The sequence below is a fragment of the Pleurodeles waltl genome, chromosome 7 (genome assembly GCF_031143425.1).
Source record: "Pleurodeles waltl isolate 20211129_DDA chromosome 7, aPleWal1.hap1.20221129, whole genome shotgun sequence".
Lineage (NCBI taxonomy): Eukaryota > Metazoa > Chordata > Amphibia > Caudata > Salamandridae > Pleurodeles > Pleurodeles waltl.
In genome coordinates, this window is record NC_090446.1 from 1,513,651,731 (window position 1) to 1,513,676,085 (window position 24,355).

At 45.6% G+C, this 24,355-nt stretch overlaps 1 protein-coding gene across 1 annotated transcript in view; it reads left to right on the plus strand.

Moving 5' to 3' along the window:
* The window catches only part of LYPD3 (LY6/PLAUR domain containing 3), a 72,801-nt gene that overhangs the window by 20,266 nt on the left and 28,180 nt on the right, over window positions 1–24,355 (plus strand). The window lies entirely within an intron of this gene.

Below are 24,355 nucleotides of genomic sequence, written 5' to 3' on the forward strand. Positions count from 1 at the left end.
GCGATGCAGCCGTCCCTCACTTACTAGCTAGACACAGAGCTTGAGGAATGCAGTTCCTGTCACCCACCCAAGAAGCATCAGAGGAAGCATTCGTGCAAGCTTCCCAAACACATGGGAGATTTTCTGCATTCGTAAAAAAAATAGATCGTTAGTAACAAAGTGTGAAACATGGATCTACTCTTAAACTCTTGTATATCTGACGCTTCTAAACGATTTTGTTCTGCCCTATTAAGCTACTAAAGTGCATTTTCTTGACTTATGCTAACTAGGACTCAGTTAAGCCTCGTCGCCATCCTGTTTAAAATAAACGTCCCTGTTTATTCTTTCTGCTGCACACAGTCAAACAAAGCCATTTGCATATTTCCTGGCCTTAAGGCCAGCAGTCACAGGGCGAGCAGCTCCACAAGCCTGCCTCCGTGCCCCAGACCCCGCCCTTGCTTCTGAAGAGAGTTTGAGGCCCTCCACCACCCGTAGACCCCAGCCTGCGCCTCATCCCTGGTGTCTAGTGGGAGGCGTAGCTTCTGTATATTGTATTCTGTTTTCCCTGTCCTGTTGCCTTAATTCTTGTGCCCATTTGCTGTGTCTGCTCTGCTTCGTTTTTGCCCGTTTTTGCCTTTCTGCCTTTTTCACTTTGTGACCTGTTTTCCGGCTCTTGCCGGTTTCCCCCTCCCTGCCACTGAGTCCCCTGCGGACCCGCCCCCCTTGCGCCCCCATTCGCCTCACCCTCCCACCTCCCAGCTGCTCCTCCCTCCCACCTCCCTTTCTTAATGGAGTGCCAGAGACAAGCCCGTCTGCGTCCGTTCGCGCCTGGACCGCGCCCAGTGCCCGTCCCCCTGGTCCACGCACCTCCCCATCCCCATACGCCTCTACTCCACCGCAGAGCTGCACGCTCTCAACCCCGGCCGGCACACCACCTGCGCCCAGGCTGATCCCAAACCTATTGCATGTCACTCATGCCACTTCTCCTGCAATCACGCCAACAAACACCACAACAACACAAAACACCCCAACCACCTCAGCTGCATCCTCCTCAACACCCGCTCCGTCAACAAGCATGCCATCGAGCTTTGGGACCTACTCACGACAGCATCTCCCGACATCGCCTTCCTCACTGAAACATGGATGAACCCCACATCGGAACCCGACATCGCCATATCAACAAACCAGGAGTGGGGAATCGCCATAATACACAGAAGTTCCATCAGGATTTCCACCAACACCAACGACACCCTGAACGCCCCAGAGCGCCTACACTTTTAGATACACATCAACGCCAACTCCACCTTGAGAGGAACCCTCACCTACAGACCGCCAGGCCCCCGTCCCCTATTCTGTGACGCTATCGCTGACGCTATCAGCTCCCACGCCCTCGCCTCCATGGACTACCTGCTCCTCGGTGACCTAAATTTCCACCTGGAGAGTGCCAGCGACTGCAACTCCATTGCCCTGCTGGACAACCTCGCAAATCTCGGCCACAAGCAACTGGTCAACTCATCCGGACACACACTTGACGCCATATTCTCCTCCAGCAGCCACATCACCTTCACTCACACCACCGAACTCCATTGGACTGACCACCACTGCATCCACTTCTCCTTCTTGAAGCCCACCACCAACATCCTATCCCTCACCGCAAGTGGAACAAGATCTCCTAGGAACAACTGATCTCCAACCTCACCCAAATCCTGCGCCATCGACCCTCTGGACTCGCAAGACCTCTGCAACTCCCTCTCCAGCTACTTTCACCGCAAGATCGCAGACATACACAAAAGCTTTATAATGCCGTCACCCACCATCACCACCACCAACACAGCCAACCCCACAGCACCCTGCCGCACCAACGTACTGAGCACCTGGACCCCCGCCAACAATGAAGAAACCAGCAAAACCATGAGCACCATTGACTCAGGCTCTCCAACAGACCCATGTCCCCACCACGTCTTGAAACAAGGCCAGCCAAATCATCGCTCCCCAGCTCCGGTCCGTCATCAACAGCTCCTTCGAGACTGCCACCTTACCAGATATTTGGAAACACGCCGAAGTCAACGCCTTACTCAAAAAACCCAAAGCAGACCCCGAAGACCTCACAAACTACCGACCTACCTACCTACTCCCCTTCCCTGCGAAGGTCATAGAGAAGGTAGTCAACAAACAACTGCCCCACTTCCTGGAGGACAACAACATACTCAACATCTCCCAGTCTGGATTCCGCAAAAACCACAGCACTGACACCGCCCTCATCGCCTTCACTGACGACATCAGGACCAGACGTGACAAGGGTGAAACCGTTGCCCTCATCCTTCTCGACCTCTCCGCAGCCTTCAACACCATATATCACAAAACCCTACGCACACGCCTCTTCGACGCCGGAATTCGCCACAAAGCCCTGGACTGGCTCACCTCTGTCCTCTCCGAAAGAACCCAAAGAGTTTGCCTCTCTCCATTCCGGTCTCAAGCCACCAAGACCATATGTGGAGTCCCCCAAGGATCCTCACTCAGCCCCACCCTCTTCAATATCTACATGGCTCCGCTCACCAGCATTGTCCGCCCCCACGGCCTCAACAATATTTCCTACGCCAATGACACCCAGCTCATCCTCTCCCTCGCGAAGAACATCTCTACCGCCAAGAACAACCTCCACGCCGGATTCCCCGCCATCGCTAATTGGATGACAGCAAGCCACCTCAAGCTGAACTCAGGAAAAACCGAGATCATCATCTTCATACCCAACAAGACAGCATGGATCGACTCATGGTGGCCTGCCACCCTAGGACCACCCCGACGCCCACCACCCACGCACGCAATCTCGGCTTCATACTAGACTTGTCTCTTTCCATGACTCAGCAAGTCAACGCCATATCATCCTCTTCCTTCAACACCCGCTGTATGCTACGCAAGACCTTCAAGTGGATTCCAATAGAAACCAGAAGAACGTTCACCCACGCCCTCATCAGCAGCAGACTGGACTACGCCAACGCCCTCTACACGGGGACCACAGCCAAGCTTCAGAGAAAACTCCAGCGCATCCAGAACGCCGCCGCACATCTCATCCTCAACCTCCCCCTCCATAAGCACATCTCCGCCCACCTCAGATCTCTACACTGGCTGCCCATCAGCAAAAGGATCATCTTCAAAATCCTAATCCACGCTCACAAAGCCCTGCCATGACACTGGACCGGCCTACCTCAACGAACAACTTAACTTCCACTTCCCGACCTGCCAGCTCCACTCTGCCGACCTCTCCCTCGCAACAGTCCCCTGCATCCAACGCACCACCTCCGGCGGCAGATCCTTCTCCCACCTCGCCGCCAAAACCTGGAACTCCCTTCCCACCAACCTACACAAGACCCAGGACCTGCTAGCCTTCAGAAAGCGCCTCAAAACATGGCTCTTTGAGCAGTAGCACCCACCCCTAGCGCCTTGAGACCCTACCGGGTGAGTAGCACACTTAACAAATTATTGATAGATTGATTGATTGATTACTCTCACTGCTCTTGAAGAAACCTTTCCTAACATGGGCTCAGTAATGTTTAAAGTGCTTTAGGTCTCTTCTGCTAGCTCGCTGCGCTACAGCAATTCACTGGTGTTTTCTAACTAGTTTGTTCTGTCATCTCCAAATAACATTAGCATAGAGGGTGTGAATCAATATTCATATAGGGGTATATTTATAATGCCCTAGCGCCACCTTGCTCCACAATAACGCCATTATTTTTTACGTTAATGTGGCCCAACAAGGCCGAAATCCCTGCTCCGTATTTACAGAGTGGCGCAATGCATGCTTTGAGCCACTCTGTAACCCTTTGCGCTACATTATGCCTGTGCCACCCATAATTTTTGCAAAGGGGCGTTCCCCCTTGTTAGGGGAGCTGGGAAAAAGGCATAAGGAAATCTATGAGATTTCCTTGCACCATTTGTTAGGGTACTTTTAATGCCTGCTCAAGAGCAGGCGTTAAAAGAGGGCGTCCATTATTTAGAATGGGGCCTTATGTACTCTGCAGGAGTAGCGCCAATATTTTGGCGCTATTCCTGCAAAGTACTTAATAGCGTCATGAGATATTATGCTATTGTCCCCTACTCTACGCCATGGTGTGCCGTATTTTAAATATGATGCACACACGTGGCGGTAGGTGGGTGCTGAGGGGCGCGGGGATAGTTGCCATAAACCTGCCCCATAGTGTGACAGTGCTTAGATGATAAGGCAGTATGAGTAATAATTCTAAGCTCTGATTTGCTGAACTTGTATTCCTTTTGCTCACACCACAATGAGTTTGCACTTTTAATGTATTCCTATTGTAACATTTCCTATATAATCCCTCACATTTGGTGGGGAGGAGTCAAATGAATTTCCAAAAATACTAGGGAAGCTGTCTTAGAATATTTCTAGATTTTGCTTATCATACTGTGTTGCCCTGTTACTGAGCTTCTTCATGGCAATTACATTTTAAATCTGCATTTTTATGATATCTGCATTGTTTTTTTAATTATTTTGTAATAAGTCTGTAAAATATTCACTGTGCCCTAGAATTTATGGATTGAGCCTGACCTTAATTAATCATATTTTTGATATGTTGATTGGTAACATATTGTCTTATCGCTATTGTAGGACATATTGCCTTGTGAAATTGAGGTTTACCGCTGTCCACAATTCATACATCAGTGGTTGTGCTTTTGAGGTGACTTGTAAGGTGTGATATTTTAGGGGTTCCCCATGCTCACAATAATTTGGTAACAGATGATGGTTGTGAGATATGAAGACTACCTGCATTTAGGGATTTCGTTTTGCCCTGTCGCTAGTTTGATTCTGGTAACAGTGGATTTTCCATTGTGGGTTTTCCTTGATGATTATTTGTTTAGTTTCTGATGCTGCCTTGCTGTTTCTGAGTGTAAGGATTGTAAGTATTATTAGGGTAGAATGATTCTTGAGATTGCTCAATGTAAGAGTGATGTTTTCTGAGTTGCGTAGTTGAGAGCATGCACATTTTCTCTGAGTGATTGACTGTTATGCTGCTTGTGAGATTTTTGGTTTTGCAATTTTGACTCTTGCTTAAATTTTTGGTTTAATTTCTGTGATTTTGATGTACTTGTCCTATTTGGGATTTGCATCAAAGGTGTTTAATTGTATTATTGATTGATTAGGTACTTGGATTTGTCATATTCCACGATCTCAATTTATTGTTGTTGAACTTTGCCTGAAAAAAAAGGTAATGTGTTTTGCAAGGCACCACATCTCCTTTCTAGGGACTGTGTGTCCAATTTAGGTTGATGCTATGAGCTCTTTGGTTTAGGGTGTAAGTATGCAAGCCAGAGGTGGATTACCACTGGACTGGAGTGTGCTTTAGACTGAATTGTATTTGGTGCTATGGAGGTACTAGCCTTGTTTTTAATAATTGTGAAACTCTTTTTGTTTAACCTGCTGATTTTCATCTGTTTAGCTTGAGGAGATAAGACCTGTTTTGTTTATTTCTTTGTGTTTAGTGTGAAAAGTCTGTGTGCTGTAACAGCATGCTGCAATTGGTTGACTGACCCAAGGAGTGTCCCCAGGATTGGAGAGGCATCACCACATCATTGTCATTGGGTTCTTGATGTCAGATGCTGGATACAGGATATGACAGAAGGAGTGAGAGCTTTCCCCGCAATAGTTAATGGAATGACAGAGAAGAAGAAACTTGATAGTGGTGACAGAGAGAAACAAAGACAAAGATCAAAATTCAGATGAGGTAGATAACTTTGTAAATGATCTTTTGGCCTCTAGACCTCCTCTAGACACACAGGCACTGGTAATTTCAACCCTGGTAATTGACATGGGAGCATTGGGTGAACTGAGTAAGGACTGACAGTGCATGCAATGACACGTGAGAGTGTGACATCAAGCGCACGTGCTCAGTCAGAGAATATTACTGTTTCTACCAGTGGGCCTATTGTTGCACCTGCCTCTCTTGAAACTATTGTGCTTCCAAAAGAGAGAGAGATTAATGGTGGACCCTATAGATTGAATCTGGGGAAATGTTGTGATGTGCGAATGAAGCACTTAATAAACTTGAGAAATAGCAGATGAAGATGAGATCAATATAAGCAGAATGAAGATTTTACAGAGTAATTAGGACATGGATTAAAATAATTCAGAGGTAAAAAAAATTGGGCTTAGAGACTTTGTAAGCTTCCATTAATTATTTAGATGAGATAACTACAGAATGGAGAGATTTGAAGAAATACAATGAGAAGTGGAGAAAGAAAGTCACTACTAAGAAGTGCAGAGACTGAGAAGAAGGTCATTGGCAACTTAAATCAGAGACACTGGCAGACTTTTCTTCGAGAGAAGTGCATTGAGGGAATTATGTACATGTGCCCTGGACTGGGCACTTTACAGCAACTTTTCCAAAATTGAGGGAGGACTCTAGGAAGTGGAATAAAGAGGTCCAAAGTTTTGTGACAGTTTTCAAAATACTTTGGATTGATTTGGATGCTTTATTTGAGATTGGGTTTCCTAGTGATGTAAGGACAGAGTGTAAGGCTGCTGTTGCTTGGCATACTCAGGAACCAGCTAAGGTGTTTGCTCCTGCTGAGGTGGTTGCTGACTAATATAAAGCAGTGAGAGATCATTTAAAAAAAGACGGAGTCAGAGAAAGAAGTGAACTGGGCAAAGACCCTTGAAGTTACACGAGATCTGCAAGAGTCAGTGCAAGATTATTATGAGAGCATTATGCAGATTTATAGCAAGTGCAGGGGAGTTGTATCTGCTTTTGTTTTGTGTTTGCATTTGGACCTTAGTTGTGTATTCAGCAGAGTGTGATGCTCTGGCAAAACAAGGGTATCAATGAGATTTTAAAATACACTCAATATTGCAGTTTTACAAGGAATCAGAAACAGATTAATGAGAAGCTGATGATTGCACAGACAAAGCAGATTCAGAGAGATAACAGAAATCAGGCAATGGGTTCTGATTAAGCTTTTCTGCGACCTGAAAATGCTATGATGAATGGGACGTGAGAGATATACAGAGTTAAAATGGGATATGAGATGCTGCAGGCATAGGGTCATGGTAGAGTGAATGTAAATAATTCTGGAGTTAATACAAATATTAATTTGCTAAATAAAATCACTGCTTGTCATATCTAAGGCAAAATCGGGCATTGGAAGCATGAGTGTAGATAAAAATCAGATCAAATCCAGAATGTTTTTTTTTCCTCAGGTGGAGCGAAATGCATATCAGCTGCAGACACAGTTTGTTACCCCAGCCCAACAGATGATTGTTCAAAGGCAGTTTTATATGAGCATACCTTTATTTTCAGTGATGCAGGAAAACATAAGAAAACATATCCCATGCATTCCAGGATGCCAATAGAGTCAATTGATTCTGAACAATAATTTTCCTCAGTTTTCACCAGACACTAATTCACAATAACAGTGCATGAGGGGGCAGAGGACTGCATGCTTGGTTATATCAGAGTGCCCCCTAGGTAGATGGTGAGATGAATGGCCACCCTGTACCATTCCTGATCCATACTGGTCTTACCTGCTTGGTTTCATTCTGTGGAGTTACCAAACATGCCCCTCTCTGATAGAGAAGTCCAAGTTATAGGCATTAGCAACAAAAAGAGTATTAATCAGGTCACAGCAGATGTCTAATTTAAAATAGAGCCAATTGAGAAAAATCATCAGTTCATATTATGCAGTTCAAGTACCCTTAATTTACTCGGTGGGGACCTGCTTTGCAAAATGAATTGCATGATTTACTAAACAACAGATTGTTTTGCGATTGAAAGTCAAGATGCAGATTCTGGGCCATATTTACAAGGCCCATGGTGCAGGGCGGCCCAGCAAGTGCCTTGCTGCGCTGTCCTGTTCCACCAGGAAAGGCCAGAAATGCACCATATCTACAAGATATGGCACATTTCTGTCCTCTTCCCCTGAGCTGGTGCAGAAATTGCTGCCATGTGCCAATGATGCACCCTTGCACCATGATGCAAGGGTGCCTGCATTGTGTGGATGATTGCTTTATTGCAGGAAGAGGACACCTACCTGCACAAAAACACTCAAGTGAGGTGATTTTCTTCTATGTGTGCTGAATATTGCAGCACACATTGAAAGAGGGAAAACAGGGGAAAATAATGTTATTTCTCCCCGTTGTGCCACTCGTACGTCACCCGTGGTAAGGAGCAGGCTTTTGACACATTCCCAGGTTTATAAAACCATGTGAATCTGGGAATGCATCAAAATCCATGTGTGTTGCGTGGGAACACCCAGGCAACACCCATGGAAATGCCTCCCTGGTGCAGAGTAAGGCAACACAGTGACTTACATTGTGTTTTCTTACTCCATATCTACAAGGCCATGTAAAGCCATGCAAAGTGGCTTTGCGGGGCCATGTAGATATGGGTGAGCAGCCTACGCCGCTGGTGCATCACAAAAGGTAACACACCTACGGCACAGGCCACTTGTAAATATGGGCCTCAGTGTTTAAAATGAAATCACAAGACTCAAGGGTTCAGTTGCTTCCAATCCTCATAAAAGATGATGACCTGCCTGTGGAATTGAGATATACTGTCAAAGATGAGGTATGGAATTTCACAGCGAATGAAACAGGATTGCTATAAAGTGCCTGTTAGTCTTTTCATCCTTGGCGTGGTCTCCCTTAACTTTTTGCCTCTGTTTCCCAGGTTGTTGATGTTGCTGGACTCTGTTGTTGCTGTTTTTGTTACTCTCGGCACTTTACCACTGCTAACCAGTGCTAAAGTGCAAGTGCTCCTTTACAAAATGTGGATGTAATTGGCTTATCCATTATTGGCATATTTGATCTATTAGTAAGTCCCTAGTACAGTGCACTAGAGGTGCCCAGGGCCTGTAAATCAAATGCTACTAGTGAGACTGCAGCACTGGTTGTGCAACCCACATACGTAGCTCTGTAATCATGTCTCAGACCAGCCACTGCAGTGTCTGTGTGTGCAGTTTTAACTGTAAATTCGACTTGGCAGGTGTACCCACTTGCCAGGCCTAAACCTTCCCTTTTCTTACATGTAAGGCATCCCTGAGGTAGGCCCTAGGTAGTCCCAAGGGCAGGGTGCAGTGTATGGTTAAGGTAGGACATATAGTAATGTGTTTTATATGTCCTGACAGTGAAATACTGCTAAATTCGTTTTTCACTGTTGGAAGGACTGTCCCTCTCATAGGGTAACATGGGGGCTACCTTTAAATATGATTAAAGTGTAGATTCCCTTTGGGAGTGGATGGACATGTGGAGTTTGGGGTCTCTGAGCTCACAATTTAAAAATACTTTTACTAAAGTTGATTTTAAGATTGTGTGTTTGAAAATGCCACTTTTAGAAAGTGAGCATTGTCTTGCTTTTACCATTTCTGTGACTCTGCCTGTTTGTGTATTTCCTGTCTGGGTCAGTTTGACAGTTGGGCTGGTTGCACCTCAAACTAAACAGTGACACAAACGGAGCTGGTGGTGTAGTCTGCATTTCCTGATGAGCAAGCTGTGCTAGGAGGGAGGGGAGGAATGGTCACTCACACCTGAAAGGGCTGTGCCTGCCCTCACACAATGCAGTATCCAACCCCCTGGTGAGTGTCTGGGTCCTGGCCTTGGCAAGGCCGAATTTCACAATAAAGAGAGACTTTGCTTTGACGTAGGCCTACTTCAAAGGAGAAAATGGGTTTAAGAAGGGCACCTGTTGGACTTTTGCTTATGCAGGGTCATCCCCAGTCTTTTTTTGCCTCCTGCCTCCTAATTTTTTCTGACATGTTGCTGTTGGCTTTTCAACTCTGAGCACTTTACCACTGCTAACCAGTGCTAAAGTGCATATGCTCTCCTGTTTAAATTGTATGTAAGTGGTTTATCCATGATTGGCATATTTGATTTACTAGTAAGTCCCTAGTAAGGTGCACTAGAGGTGCCAGGGCCTGTAAATCAAATGCTACTAGTGGGCCTGCAGCACTGGTTGTGCCACCCTCATAAGTAGCTCTGTAATCATGTCTCAGACCTGCCACTGCAGAGTCTGTATGTGTATTTTTACACTGTAAATTCGACTTGGCAAGTGTACCCACCTGCCAGGCCTAAACCTTCCCTTTCCTTACATGTAAGGCACCCCTAAGGTAGGCCCTAGGTAGCCCCAAGGGCAGGGTGCAGTGTATGGATAAGGTAGGACATATAGTAATGTGGTTTATATGTCCTGACAGTGAAATACTGCCAATTTCGTTTTCACTGTTGCAAGGTCTGTCTCTCTCATAGGATAATATGGGGGCTACCTTTAAATATGATTAAAGTGTAGATTCCCCTAGAGAGTAGATGGACATGTGGAGTTTGGGATCCCTGAACTCACAATTTAAAAATACATCTTTTAGTAAAGTTGATTTTAAGATTGTGCGTTTGGAAATGCCACTTTTAGAAAGTGAGCATTTTCTTGCTTAAACCATTCTGTGACTCTGCCTGGTTTGTGGATTCCCTGTCTGGGTCAGTTTGACAGTTGGGTTGTTTTTCACCTCACACCAGACAGTGACACAAAGGGAGCTGGGGTGTGATCTGCATTTCCTGATTAGCCATCTCTGCTAGGAGGGAGGGGTGGAGTGGTCACTCTCATCTGAAAGGACTGTGCCTGCCTCTGACAATGCTGTCTCCAGCCCCCTGGTGTGTGTCTGAGGCCTTGCCTGGGCAAGGCAGGATTTCACAAGAAGGTGTGAGTCCCCTTTGAAGGAAGGTGACTTCAAAGACTAAAATGGGTATAAGAAGGGCATCCAAACTTACAAACTTTAGAAACACTTCTGGAATCAAGGGGAACCTCTGCCTGGAGAAGAGCTGATCGCTGAGGAACAAGTGCTGCCCTGCCTGTGACTGTGCTTTGTGGAGCTTTCCTGCAGTGCTGCTTCTGCCAGAGTAAGAGGGCAAAGACTGGACTTTGTGTGCCTTCCATCTTGAAGAAGAAATCTCCAAGGGCTTGATGTAGAGCTTGCCTCCTGTTATTGAAGTCTCAGGGATAGCAAAGACTTCTTCCTGCCAGCACCTGGAGTCTCTGGAGAGACCCCTACTCTGCTCTGTGGTGCCCTTCCAGTTCCTGGGACCCTGAAAGGAGAGGCTGGCAGCCTAAGGACAAAAATACACGCACCGCGCACCGTGCGGAGAAAAGATCGACGCGAATCCGATCGCGGCTGAGAAAACGACGCGACGCCGGCTCCGCAGCTGAGAAACGACGCCGCTGGAAACGCGACCGGAGAATCGACGCCCGGAGCAGGAGAAACGACGCGCAGCATCGCTGACGAAGGCTGAGAGATCGCAACCAGCGCCGCGGGACTTCGGACCGTCGCGTGGCTGGCTTTTTCGACGCGCCTCGCCGAGCCGAGCTGTTTTCGACGCATATACCCGTGCAGGGTTATTTTCGACGCACACCGCCCGTGCGGGGTTATTTTTGCCGCAAACCAGGTACATTTTCACGCTAGCAGCGCTAGTGTGTTGTTACAACTACCTAAAGACTCTTTTTATTTTAAACCTTTAAAAAATCATAACTTGACTTGTGTATGTTGGATTTTTGTCGTTTTGGTCTTGTTTTGTCTAGATAAATATTTCCTATTTTTCTAAACTGGTGTTGTGTCATTTTGTAGTGTCTTCATTAAGTTACTGTGTGTGTTGGTACAAATACTTTACGCCCAGCACTCTGAGGTTAAGCCTACTGCTCTGCCAAGCTACCAAGGGGGTAAGCAGGGGTTAGCTGAGGGTGATTCTCTTTTATCCTAACTAGAGTGAGGGTCCTTGCTTGAACAGGGGGTAACCTGACTGTCAACCAAAGACCCCATTTCTAACATTGGTGACCAGCGGTCGGGATTTGGACTTGTATTTGTACTTGACATACAGTAATTAAGTGTACACTACTGTTTTGATCTCAGACCACTACGTGACCACATACTACTTGTCTTGTGATTCTGCTTTTTGTTCTCTGATGTCCTCCTGGAAGTATTGATGATATTTTTGGACTTTGTTTTTTGGTTGTGAAGCCTTTGCAGAATGGAAGTTAATTTCTGGCACCTATTTATGTATAAAAAGTGGCAGCTTAAAGCATTTTGCATGGAAAGGGGACTGGCTGTGAACAAGAAATCCAGAAGGGAGGATCTTGAGTCAGCCCTGTTTCAGTATGAATTGAAACGTTGTCAGGCAACACCACCAAATGAGTCTGAGGAGGATGACTACTCCGAAGAGGAGGGAACAGAAAGAGATGAGTGGCTCCTAGCTCGAATCCGGAGTCTGGAAGAGCTAGATGCAGAGCTTGAGAGGGCTGAGGAGCAGAGAGCCTTAGTCCTGGAAAAAGAAAGGATTGCAGCTCAAGAGCTGAGCTGTGAAGAGCTGAAGCTGGAGGCCATGAGGGCTGAATCCAGTTCAGATGGTGGCAGCAAAAATCTTGTATCCAGTACTGCTGAAGAAGTGCACATGCCCAGAGAGGTGGTGCCCTACTTGAAGGAGGGAGTTAACACACGCCAGGAGGTTCAGGGGTATGAGGTAGCTCCAGTGATGCACAGGGTCTCTGAGGTAGATTGGGGAACTGGCATGGGGAGTCATATTCCTACTGGTGGGAGGGACACTCTACTGACTCTAGTTGAGAGTGACAGGGAGAGGGGTTCCCCCCAGGTAGAAGTCCTGGTTATGGAGTGTGAAAACATCCCAGAAGAGTGTGGGTTGAGTGTCAGGGACAGTCAGGTACTGTCTCACCAGTCTCAGGAGGGTGATGTGGGGTGCTTTTTCAAAGCAGAGTCACTGGATGGTTGGGTGAAGGGTACTTTGGTTAATTCATGTGAGGGGCGGAGTGATGTAATTGCTGGAGAGCATATGTCTAGTCCTTATTTTCCAGAGCTATGCCAACACCAGGTGGAGTGTGAGTTCTCTGACCCCAGGGAGCTTACAATGGAGGCAGACTTCTGGGTGAGTACCAGAGAGTCTGAAGAGGCATTTGGGGGTGCTCCTGAGAGGAGTGGTCTAGGTAGTTCCCAACCAGGTGAGGTAGGGAAGGATTGTAGTGTCCCAGGTAGGTCCCAGTGTAGTGGGATGGGTGAGGGACCCCATGTCCAGTCTCAGAGGAGAGGGAATGGGGATGGGTTGAGGCCCAAGGTGCCCGAGATCCGGTCCCAGGTCCTGGAGGGTTCCCTGCGGGAACCCCAGGAGGGGAGCCTAGCCTGTACCATAGGGCCATCTGTTGAGGGAGACCCCACAGTGTCAGGAGAACTTGGGGGGGCGGCTGTAGCCAGCGTCCCACCAGTTCTGGTGTCTGGCAGTACCACTCCTAGTGAGGGGTTGCAGAAGTCCAGACAGAGGGTTGAGAGGGGGTTGCGGACCCCAGTGGAGAACCTGGAGGGTCAGGGGTCAGCTCTGAGTGCAGAGCCCCCCAGGAATGACCTTGGTGAGACCATTTCTGGGCTGGGGGGAATCCAGACTCTGTCAGATGGGCAGAGGTCAGGAGACCTGCGCCAGCCAGACTCTTGTATGGCCCTTGGGGAAAGTGTTTCCCTTGTGGGGGGTAGGTGTGCCCCCCAGGAAGTCCTGGTGCGCCAGGCAATGATTCAACCGCAGGATGGTGACTCTGGGTTGGATGATCAGGTTCAGGGGGTAAACTCTGACCTGATGGGGAGTACGTGTGCTCCCAAGGAAGTCCTGGTGCGCCAGGCAGTGGTTCAACCGCAGGGTAGTGACTCTGGGTTGGATTGCCAGATTCAGGGGGTAAGCTCTGATCTGGTAGGGGGTAGGTGTGCTCCCCTGGAAGTCCTGGTGTGCCAGGCAATGGTTCAACCGCAGGGTGGTGACTCTGGGTTGAATGATCAGGTTCAGGGGGTAAACTCTGACCTGATAGGGGGTAGGTGTGCTCCCAAGGAAGTCCTGGTGTGCCAGGCAGTGGTTCAACCGCAGGGTGGTGACCCTGGGTTGGATGACCAGGTTCAGAGGGTAAACTCTGACCTGGTAGGGGGTAGGTATGCCCCCCAGGAAGTCCTGGGTTGCCAGGCAGTGATCCAGTCTGTGGGTACAGGCCCTGGATTGGGAGGCCAGGTTAAGGGTGTCCCCCCTGACCTGGAGGAAGGGGCTACTGCTAACAGTGCCCCTACCATGTTGTCTTCTGGGGGGGCCGCTCCTAGTTGGGTGGTTCAGGACCCCAGAAGAAAGGGCAGGGGGAGGGAAGCCTCACCCCTGGCCCTGGTCCAACCTGAAGGTACAGACCCCAGGTTGGAGGATCAGTTGCAGGTTAACATCCCTGCACTGATGGAAGAATTGTGCAGGACTGCTTCTACAAGCACCCTGACAGTTTTTGACTCTGGGGGTGCCGCTTCTGCAGGAAGGGTACAGAGCCCCAGAGGGGAGGACCAGGGTCAGGTTGTCATCCCTGACCTGGTGGAAGAGAGAGTGGTCAAAGGGTGCCAGGCACCTGGGGCTACCACCCCCCACTCTCCACAGTCACAGTGGTTAGAGAGGCCTGAGGTCGGGCTCTCATCCCTGACAGTTGTCGGGGGCCACTGTGGCTTGCTGTCCTGGTGGACAGAGTTGCCCCTGGGGGGGGGAGGACGAGAGTCACACCCCGGGGGTGGAGTGGGCAACACCACTGTGTTGGCCCTAGTGGTACTATCTGCCCATTGCAATACATCTGTGAGCAAAGTAAAGTTAGGTGTTGCACAGATGGTGTCTGTAGATGTGGAGAAGGGTTCCCCATGGGTTAGCTTAGTGGGCCCTGAGAGTATGGACAGAGGGATCCAACTGGAGTCAGGAAGGCGTAGAACTGGAGCATGCCCCTGCTGTTGTGGGCCTGGGTCCCTGTTCTATCGCCCCAATCAGGGAAGTACATCAAGGTATTGATTGTTCTCCCCTGGCTTTAGGCTGGTAGGGGGTCGTGTTGGACTTTTGCTTATGCAGGGTCATCCCCAGTCTTTTTTTGCCTCCTGCCTCCTAATTTTTTCTGACATGTTGCTGTTGGCTTTTCAACTCTGAGCACTTTACCACTGCTAACCAGTGCTAAAGTGCATATGCTCTCCTGTTTAAATTGTATGTAAGTGGTTTATCCATGATTGGCATATTTGATTTACTAGTAAGTCCCTAGTAAGGTGCACTAGAGGTGCCAGGGCCTGTAAATCAAATGCTACTAGTGGGCCTGCAGCACTGGTTGTGCCACCCTCATAAGTAGCTCTGTAATCATGTCTCAGACCTGCCACTGCAGAGTCTGTATGTGTATTTTTACACTGTAAATTCGACTTGGCAAGTGTACCCACCTGCCAGGCCTAAACCTTCCCTTTCCTTACATGTAAGGCACCCCTAAGGTAGGCCCTAGGTAGCCCCAAGGGCAGGGTGCAGTGTATGGATAAGGTAGGACATATAGTAATGTGGTTTATATGTCCTGACAGTGAAATACTGCCAATTTCGTTTTCACTGTTGCAAGGTCTGTCTCTCTCATAGGATAATATGGGGGCTACCTTTAAATATGATTAAAGTGTAGATTCCCCTAGAGAGTAGATGGACATGTGGAGTTTGGGATCCCTGAACTCACAATTTAAAAATACATCTTTTAGTAAAGTTGATTTTAAGATTGTGCGTTTGGAAATGCCACTTTTAGAAAGTGAGCATTTTCTTGCTTAAACCATTCTGTGACTCTGCCTGGTTTGTGGATTCCCTGTCTGGGTCAGTTTGACAGTTGGGTTGTTTTTCACCTCACACCAGACAGTGACACAAAGGGAGCTGGGGTGTGATCTGCATTTCCTGATTAGCCATCTCTGCTAGGAGGGAGGGGTGGAGTGGTCACTCTCATCTGAAAGGACTGTGCCTGCCTCTGACAATGCTGTCTCCAGCCCCCTGGTGTGTGTCTGAGGCCTTGCCTGGGCAAGGCAGGATTTCACAAGAAGGTGTGAGTCCCCTTTGAAGGAAGGTGACTTCAAAGACTAAAATGGGTATAAGAAGGGCATCCAAACTTACAAACTTTAGAAACACTTCTGGAATCAAGGGGAACCTCTGCCTGGAGAAGAGCTGATCGCTGAGGAACAAGTGCTGCCCTGCCTGTGACTGTGCTTTGTGGAGCTTTCCTGCAGTGCTGCTTCTGCCAGAGTAAGAGGGCAAAGACTGGACTTTGTGTGCCTTCCATCTTGAAGAAGAAATCTCCAAGGGCTTGATGTAGAGCTTGCCTCCTGTTATTGAAGTCTCAGGGATAGCAAAGACTTCTTCCTGCCAGCACCTGGAGTCTCTGGAGAGACCCCTACTCTGCTCTGTGGTGCCCTTCCAGTTCCTGGGACCCTGAAAGGAGAGGCTGGCAGCCTAAGGACAAAAATACACGCACCGCGCACCGTGCGGAGAAAAGATCGACGCGAATCCGATCGCGGCTGAGAAAACGACGCGACGCCGGCTCCGCAGCTGAGAAACGACGCCGCTGGAAACGCGACCGGAGAATCGACGCCCGGAGCAGGAGAAACGACGCGCAGCATCGCTGACGAAGGCTGAGAGATCGCAACCAGCGCCGCGGGACTTCGGACCGTCGCGTGGCTGGCTTTTTCGAAGCGCCTCGCCGAGCCGAGCTGTTTTCGACGCATATACCCGTGCAGGGTTATTTTCGACGCACACCGCCCGTGCGGGGTTATTTTTGCCGCAAACCAGGTACATTTTCACGCTAGCAGCGCTAGTGTGTTGTTACAACTACCTAAAGACTCTTTTTATTTTAAACCTTTAAAAAATCATAACTTGACTTGTGTATGTTGGATTTTTGTCGTTTTGGTCTTGTTTTGTCTAGATAAATATTTCCTATTTTTCTAAACTGGTGTTGTGTCATTTTGTAGTGTCTTCATTAAGTTACTGTGTGTGTTGGTACAAATACTTTACGCCCAGCACTCTGAGGTTAAGCCTACTGCTCTGCCAAGCTACCAAGGGGGTAAGCAGGGGTTAGCTGAGGGTGATTCTCTTTTATCCTAACTAGAGTGAGGGTCCTTGCTTGAACAGGGGGTAACCTGACTGTCAACCAAAGACCCCATTTCTAACAGCACCCAAAACCACAGACTTTAGAACACTTCTGGAAACCAAGAAAAACCTCTGCCTGGAGAAGAGCTGAAGAGCCGAGGAAGAAGAGATGCCCTGCCTGTGACTGTGCTTTGTGGAGCTATCCTGCAGTTGCTGCTTCTGCCAGTGTAAGAGGAAAAAGACTGGACTTTGTGTTGCCTTCCTTCTTGTGAAGATCTCCAAGGGCTTGATTTAGAGCTTGCCTCCTGTTATTTGAAGTCTCAGGGACAGCAAAGACTTCTCTCTGCCAGCACCTGGAGTCTCTGGAGAGACTATTACTCTGCCAAGTGGTGCCCATCCAGTTCCTGGGACCCTGAAAGAAGAAGCTGGCAGCCCAAGAGTGAAAAATCCACGCACAGACCGCCGTGAGGGGAAAAGATTGACGCAACTCCGATTTGCAGATGAAAAATTGATGCGCCGCCAGCTTTGTGGCTGAAAAACGACGCTCGTCTGCAACTGACCCAAAGATCAACACCCGGGGCTGGAGAAACAATGCACAGCATCGCTGTCAGAGGCTGGTGAGATCGCAACCCGCGCTGCGTGGTTTTCGGATCATCGTGCGGCTGGATTTCCGACACAAACACCGCTGGGTGTGTAAAAACAAAACAAGGCCTGCCCGGACCAAAGAGTGCTGACTGGATCGATGCATCGTTCTCCTGCGGAGAGAAGAAATGACGCACGCCGACCCGACTAAAGAAGAAATGACGCAAGGTCTTGCTCGTGAGTAATATTGACGTATCGCAAGCCCATCTTGACGCACACTTGCCCATGCAGGGTTATTTTTGACGCACCCAAGGTACATTTTCCCGCTAACAGCGTTCTGTTTAAAATTACATGAAGAATCTTTTTGCACTATTAGTAATAACTTGACTTGTGTATTGTGTATTTTTGTTGTTTTGGTCTTGTTTTGTTTAGATAAATATTTTCTATTTTTCTAAACCTGTGTTGTGTCATTTTGTAGTGTTTTCATTAAGTCACTGTGTGTGTTGGTACTAATACTTTACACCTAGCACTCTGAAGTTAAGCCTACTGCTCGTGCCAAGCTACCAAGGGGGTAAGCAGGGGTTAGCTGAGGGTGATTCTCTTTTACCCTGACTAGAGTGAGGGTCCTTGCTTGGACAGGGGGTAACCTGACTGCCAAACAAATACCCCATTTCTAGCAGTGACAAACCAGTTCAATTTTGTGTTAAACCAAATGCTGTTTTTTCCTAGAATTAGGTAATGCAAACTTTCAAAAGAAGGAAGGATTGAAGACGGTCACAGAAAAAAATGATAGAACTAGAAAGAATTTAACAAAGGATGCTTAGTAACCCTTGCAGCTCTCCTGTGATGAGCATTAAAAAAAACATGTGGTAAAAAGAGGATAGTTCAAGATCTCTGTAAGATGAATCAAAGAGTGATTCCCATATTGTCCGGTGGCACCAAATTCTGCTGTACCATTGTTTCAGATTCCGACAGATGCAGATAGGTACACAATCATTGACTAATGCCTTTTGCATTTCGGTTTCAAAATAAAGTCTTCATTTGAGATCAAATCCCGCATAGATATACTAAAAGCCCCTCCATTTTTACTGAAATCCAAAAGAAAGACTTGGAGAATTTGCAGTTAGAGTGTAACTCAGTCTTGGTCCAATACATTGATGACTTACTAGTGGCATCAAGGACAAAGGATGGCTGTAAGCTAGACACAATTGCACTTCTGAATCATCTTTCTGACAATGGTCATACTGTCTCACTTACAAATATACAGTACTGTAAAAAGGAGGGGATTTATCATGGACATTACATTGAAAAAAGAGCAAGAAAAGTCTCAGAGGAATGTCATTTCTGCATCCTGAAGCTGAATCCTCCAACCAGGAAATGCAGGAAGGCTCAGCAGTAGTCACAAGTGAAGATATAAGTGTCAAGTCCCCTAAGGCAGTGAAGAGCAATTGCAAGAAAGAGCAATCAAAGAATGAAAGACCAGAGTCAATTCAGAGAAGAACCAGAAGTAATTGAATTTGATTCAGAGAACAGTGGGAGTAATTCACCTGTTGCCAAACAGAAAGTATGCTTTACCTGAATGGGCATGTCTTGCACCAGAGTCTGAAGACGAAGGAGAGTCAGATGTGGAAGAGTACAACTCAATAAACTGTTGTGGATTCCGCTTGACAACCTCAAATTTTTGCATATTTTTGCAAATCCTAATGAACTTTTGAATCTAAAGTTTCAAACTTTTCACAGACTTTTGGGTCTTGAATGCTTGCATCATACAGCAGATAATGTAAGATTGTTGGCATATTTCCCCCTAAAGTTGACACTAATGATTCTAGTGTGCCTTATGTCTTCAATTGTATATGCTTGAACTGACTATACTATCAAAATATCAAATATGATTATTTTTTGGGGGAAAATCTATAACACACATGAAATACAACAGTACAAATAGATAAAGAAAAAAAATGATTACAACAATCACACACAGAATAATACAGTCCATTAAAGCTGTAAAAACATATAAAAATTAAAGCCAAATAATGCCTTTAATCATATAGAAAGTCCCTGTCTCTTTCTAGAATACCAAACAGCAGGTTGACTACACTACATAATGAGATTGAACATAATACCCTGACATGTAGGAAAAGTTTAATCAGTGGATTAAAATACAATATTTATGTAAATATGTTGGGTGGATATGTTCACATTACAAATTGCATGGTTTGTACTTCGTCTGCAAATAAAGGAGCCACATATTTACAGCTATTGATTTCCTACAGCTTGTCTTGCAATATTCTTATTAGCATGTTTGAAAAACAGGCATTTCTGTTACTATATTTGTTGGAGTTCAACAGCTCATTGCAAGCGCAAGCCCTTCCTATTTCTGGAGATACTGGGAACAGGGTAACCTATGGTAATGTGAGTGAGTGGCTTACTTACTGTGTAGTTAATTAAGACCATAACAAAAGTACATCATATATCGTAGGACAGTATTAAAACAAGCATTTGCAATGCAATGGGTCTCGCGTTTGCTCGAGTAAGAGCTATTTGCGTTGTAAATTCCTAACTGGACATTTCGTGCCACATAAATTTAAAAATAAAATAAAAAGTAAAACAGAAGTTTGCTTGCAATCAAACGTATTATTGGCAAAACTGCAATTATCCACGTAACAGGGTCGATGTCATTCAAAGCGCCCTACTGCTGCCCAGCGAGATCACACTGCTTATGAAATAAAGAGAAAAAGTAGTGCAGAAACCATACGGAAAACATGGAGACTCGTATGTTTTCAGTAGTTGGCCGGTGCACTCGAGGAGGACAATGGAAAAGTCATGACATGTGCATGCCTTTCATTAATGAAATCAAGCAAATTTTAAAAGGCAAGCCCACGAACCAACCGAACTCATGGGTGTGCGGTGGGCGTGGTTAAAAGCCCACCAAGAGATTACAACAGCGCCAGAGCGCTTGCTCGTGCTCAACCCTAAAAAAGGGCAATGCCTTATGCTGTAAGCTCATTATGGGACAGGGAGTCATATGTCATATTTTGCATTTTAGCAAAAGACATTAACAGTATAGAATAATCTTAGCTAAATGGATGCCCCTCATAAAAATCAAAGTGCAGTGATTGCAGATAAAAATATAGCCTGCATGTAGATTTATGTACAGAGTTAAAAAAATCCAGAAGCAGCATTTTAACAAACAATTTAAAATGAGCGCAGCTAGTAGCGTGACCTGCGTGAGCGCACTAATGGCCTTAAGTACATGCATAATGTCCTCTTTAGCAGATCCATATAGACGGCACTCAACAGGGTCCCCCGTCTTTTCTCACGGAGGTAGGTTAGAGATAAATGGAGATAGTCAAAATCTATATCTTATATATCTTAGTTTCAGGTAAAGTGAATACGTTTCTCCAAAGTAATGTTGAGGTTTTAATATTATGCAGCAGCCAGCTATCATCAGTATGTGACCTCTGAATGAACGCATCTTTGTCTTCGAGCAACATGGTCTTTTTAGGGTAAGATATAGTAAATATCTCAATATCGTTGCATGAATTCAACATAACACTGAAATTAGTGAAAGGGGGTCTGTGTGTAGTTTAAGCAAATAAAAGAGTGTGGATTTGTTTACGAATATGAGAGAAGAGTGAAGATTTTAAAGAACTGGAAAGGTGAGAGGAACATTAGAGAACAGATTAAGGCTGAGTTTTAAGTTTTCAAATTTGCATCCAAGGTTAAGAATGGAGCATGAGAGAAAGGCTCATATGTCTATGGACAGTCAAGAACCTACAGGAAATGGAACCATAGAGTTACATTGTTAGTGGTGGTTCGGTGATGGGTGATTCATCATTACTTGGAAAAATGTATTACGTGTGTGATAAGACTGCCTATTTCAACCTACCACATAATTGTGTAGGTTCTTGAACTCTGGCTTCAGTATTCCCTACAGTCTTTCATGTGAATGACATAAGTGAAGCTGTTGCTTTAAAAAGAGCGAAGAGGTTTGAGACAGTATTAGATGTATTAGGAGCTATGATTCCATCTTTCGGTATGGCTATAATTGATGTGAAAATTAGAAAATTATCTACACTTGTGGGTCGGTGTGCTTCCAACACGGATGCCTCACTAATATAGATTAATACAGACTTAATTATTATGTGATGGTCATACAAAACCGCCTAGTGCAGGATATTCTTTTCAGGAAGGAAGCTGATGTTTGCAGGGTTTTGAAGGCGAGAAAATGTTGTACCTTCATACCAGATGACAGTAGGGTTAAAAATACCTATATCATAACATAACTAAAATTTTCGTGAAGTCCAGGCCCTAGAGGAGTATGGCTTGCGGGAAACAGCAGGTTTCTGGGTTAGCAAGACAGGAAAGGGTTTTAGTAAGGTTGCTGAATGGAACGATAGCTTGGGTGGGGGTATACTTAGAACTATACCTACCCCTGTAATTATTGTGTTGATTTGTGCAATTGTTCTGTTTCTCTTGTTGGAGATTGTCTAAGAGGAAATGGATCGAACTGAACTGGAAGATGCCAGAGATCGAGAATATAATCAGCTGAAACTGTTGAAGGAATCAAATTGCAAGAAGCAGAAAGTGATGCAGACTGAACAGACTGTATAACTCATTGTGTTTTTTTTGTAATTATAGAATAATCGGGGGTGGAGAGGTTTGTGCATTTTTATAAATAGAGCATTATTGATAGGCCTGACAGCCTTAGGGTCGTCATCCCCCAACGTTTTACCTGCCTCCCTCCATTTTTCTGACCCTGTTTTTGCTGGTTTTAGGACTCTGCACACTCTACCTCTGCAAACCAGTACTAAAGTGCATATGCTCTCTCCTTTAAACATGTTAACATTGGTTCATCCCCAATTAGCATATTTGATTTACTCATAAGTCCCTAGTAAAGTGCACTACATGTGCTCAGAGCCATTAACTTAAATGCTACTAGTGGCCCTGCAGCACTGATTGTGCCACCCACATGGGTAGCCCCTTAGCCATGTCTGAGGCCTGCCATTGAAAGGCCTGTGTGTGGAGTTTCAGTTCCACTTTGACTTGGCATTTAAAACTGCTTGCCAAGCCTTAAACTCCCCTTTTTCTACATATAAGTCACCCTTAAGGTAGGCCCTAGGTAAACCATGGGGCAGGGTGCTATGTAAGAAAAAGGCAGGACATATGCCTATGTGTTTTACATGTCCTGGATTGTGAAAAACTCACAAATTAGTTTTCCACTACAGTAAGGCTTGCACCTCTTATAGACTAGCTTTAGAACTGCCCTCGTATCTTTTTAAGTGGTAGATTCTGATCTGGAAGGAGTACCCCTGTCATGTTTAGTATTGCCAGAATGGTAACAGAAAACCCTGCCTACTGGTGAAGTTGGATTTAATATTTCTATTTTAAAAATGCCACTTTTAAAAAGTGGGCGTTTATCTACACTTACTGCCATCTGTGCTTTACAGCCCTGTCTCCAATTCACATCTGGTTTGTGATGGTTGACAGCTCCCCTTGTGCATTCCACCCAGACAGCCATAAACACAAGGCACTCAGTCACATCTGCATTTATCTGCATACTAAATGGGTTATTATCATTCAATTACATACTTACCTGTAATATGATTAGTCCTACAGAACCATGATTAATACCATATTTTAAATTATATTATTGTTTTAAACAGATTGAATATAATGACCAACCAATAAGTGTTCTTAAATAGATTTACTTTGATGACGCCTATTAGGTATGAGTGGTTTACTTGTGTCATCTACCAGTAATATAATATAATGTCACTAAAAGAATTCTGTGATGTTGCACCCACTAGGAGATAGGTCACTAACCATCCTTTACCAGCATCTGTTTTACTAATCCATAGCACATCCAGACGTGCATGATTTACCCATAACTAGTAAAGTAAATTACCACTTTTGACTATAATTCATCATACCAGACTCATTGACAATATTGGTCCGAAATTCTTTCCTTCTTCTTGGAATCAGTGGATACTTTTCTTCACAAGGTGGTGTTCTCAATTACACCTTTCCTTTTTATACAATTGCACCGAATTCACTGGGTACCTCAAGGCACTCTTTCTTTCTATATCACACCCAAGAATTTGCATGAAATATACTTTTAGTCCTTATAATAGTTTCCTCACAAACTGAATCCTTGCTATCTATATCTTACAGCCTTGAAAAAGCCCCAGGTTGACTCACCAAAGGGGGCGAAACACATGTCGGCTCTCTGGCTTTTTTGTCTAAATTTCTATGACCTCTGTTTGAAATGGACATTTAAAATAACTTTGGACCTTAACGCTCTTTGTTCAATTGTCTACAATTTCTGTTGAAACTGGACCTTAATAAATAACCTTGAATTCAGCAAGTGGGTTTTCAATCTTTTATCACTAGCTGAGAGATTCAACAAGACCTTGAAGAGCATGATTGCAGGCCTACCTGAGGCCATGAGGCGTACGTGGGAAGTCCTCTTGCCATGCCTTGTCTTTGCTTACAGAGAGGTGCCCTAAAAAGGGGTAGGGTTCAGTCCCTTTGAACTACACTATGGTTACCCTGTAAGGGGGCCTCTAAGCATTGTCGGGGAGGGGTGGGAGAAAGCTTACTTACTGTATTCCATTTATTCACAATAGTTCACTGGTATATTGTAAGTAGTTTGTCCTGAAATGTTCGGGTGACATTAGCTCTGAGGGCCTGAATCAATATTCAAACAGTGGGACACTGCTTAGATGGTAAGGCAATATGACGAATCTGTACTCTGATCTGCTGAAATTGTATTGTTTTTGCTATGATGAGTTTGCACTTTCAATATATTCCTATTTGAAGATTTTCTATTAGAACCCTCAAATTTGGGTGTGAGCCAGATGACTTTCCAGTGCCACTAGA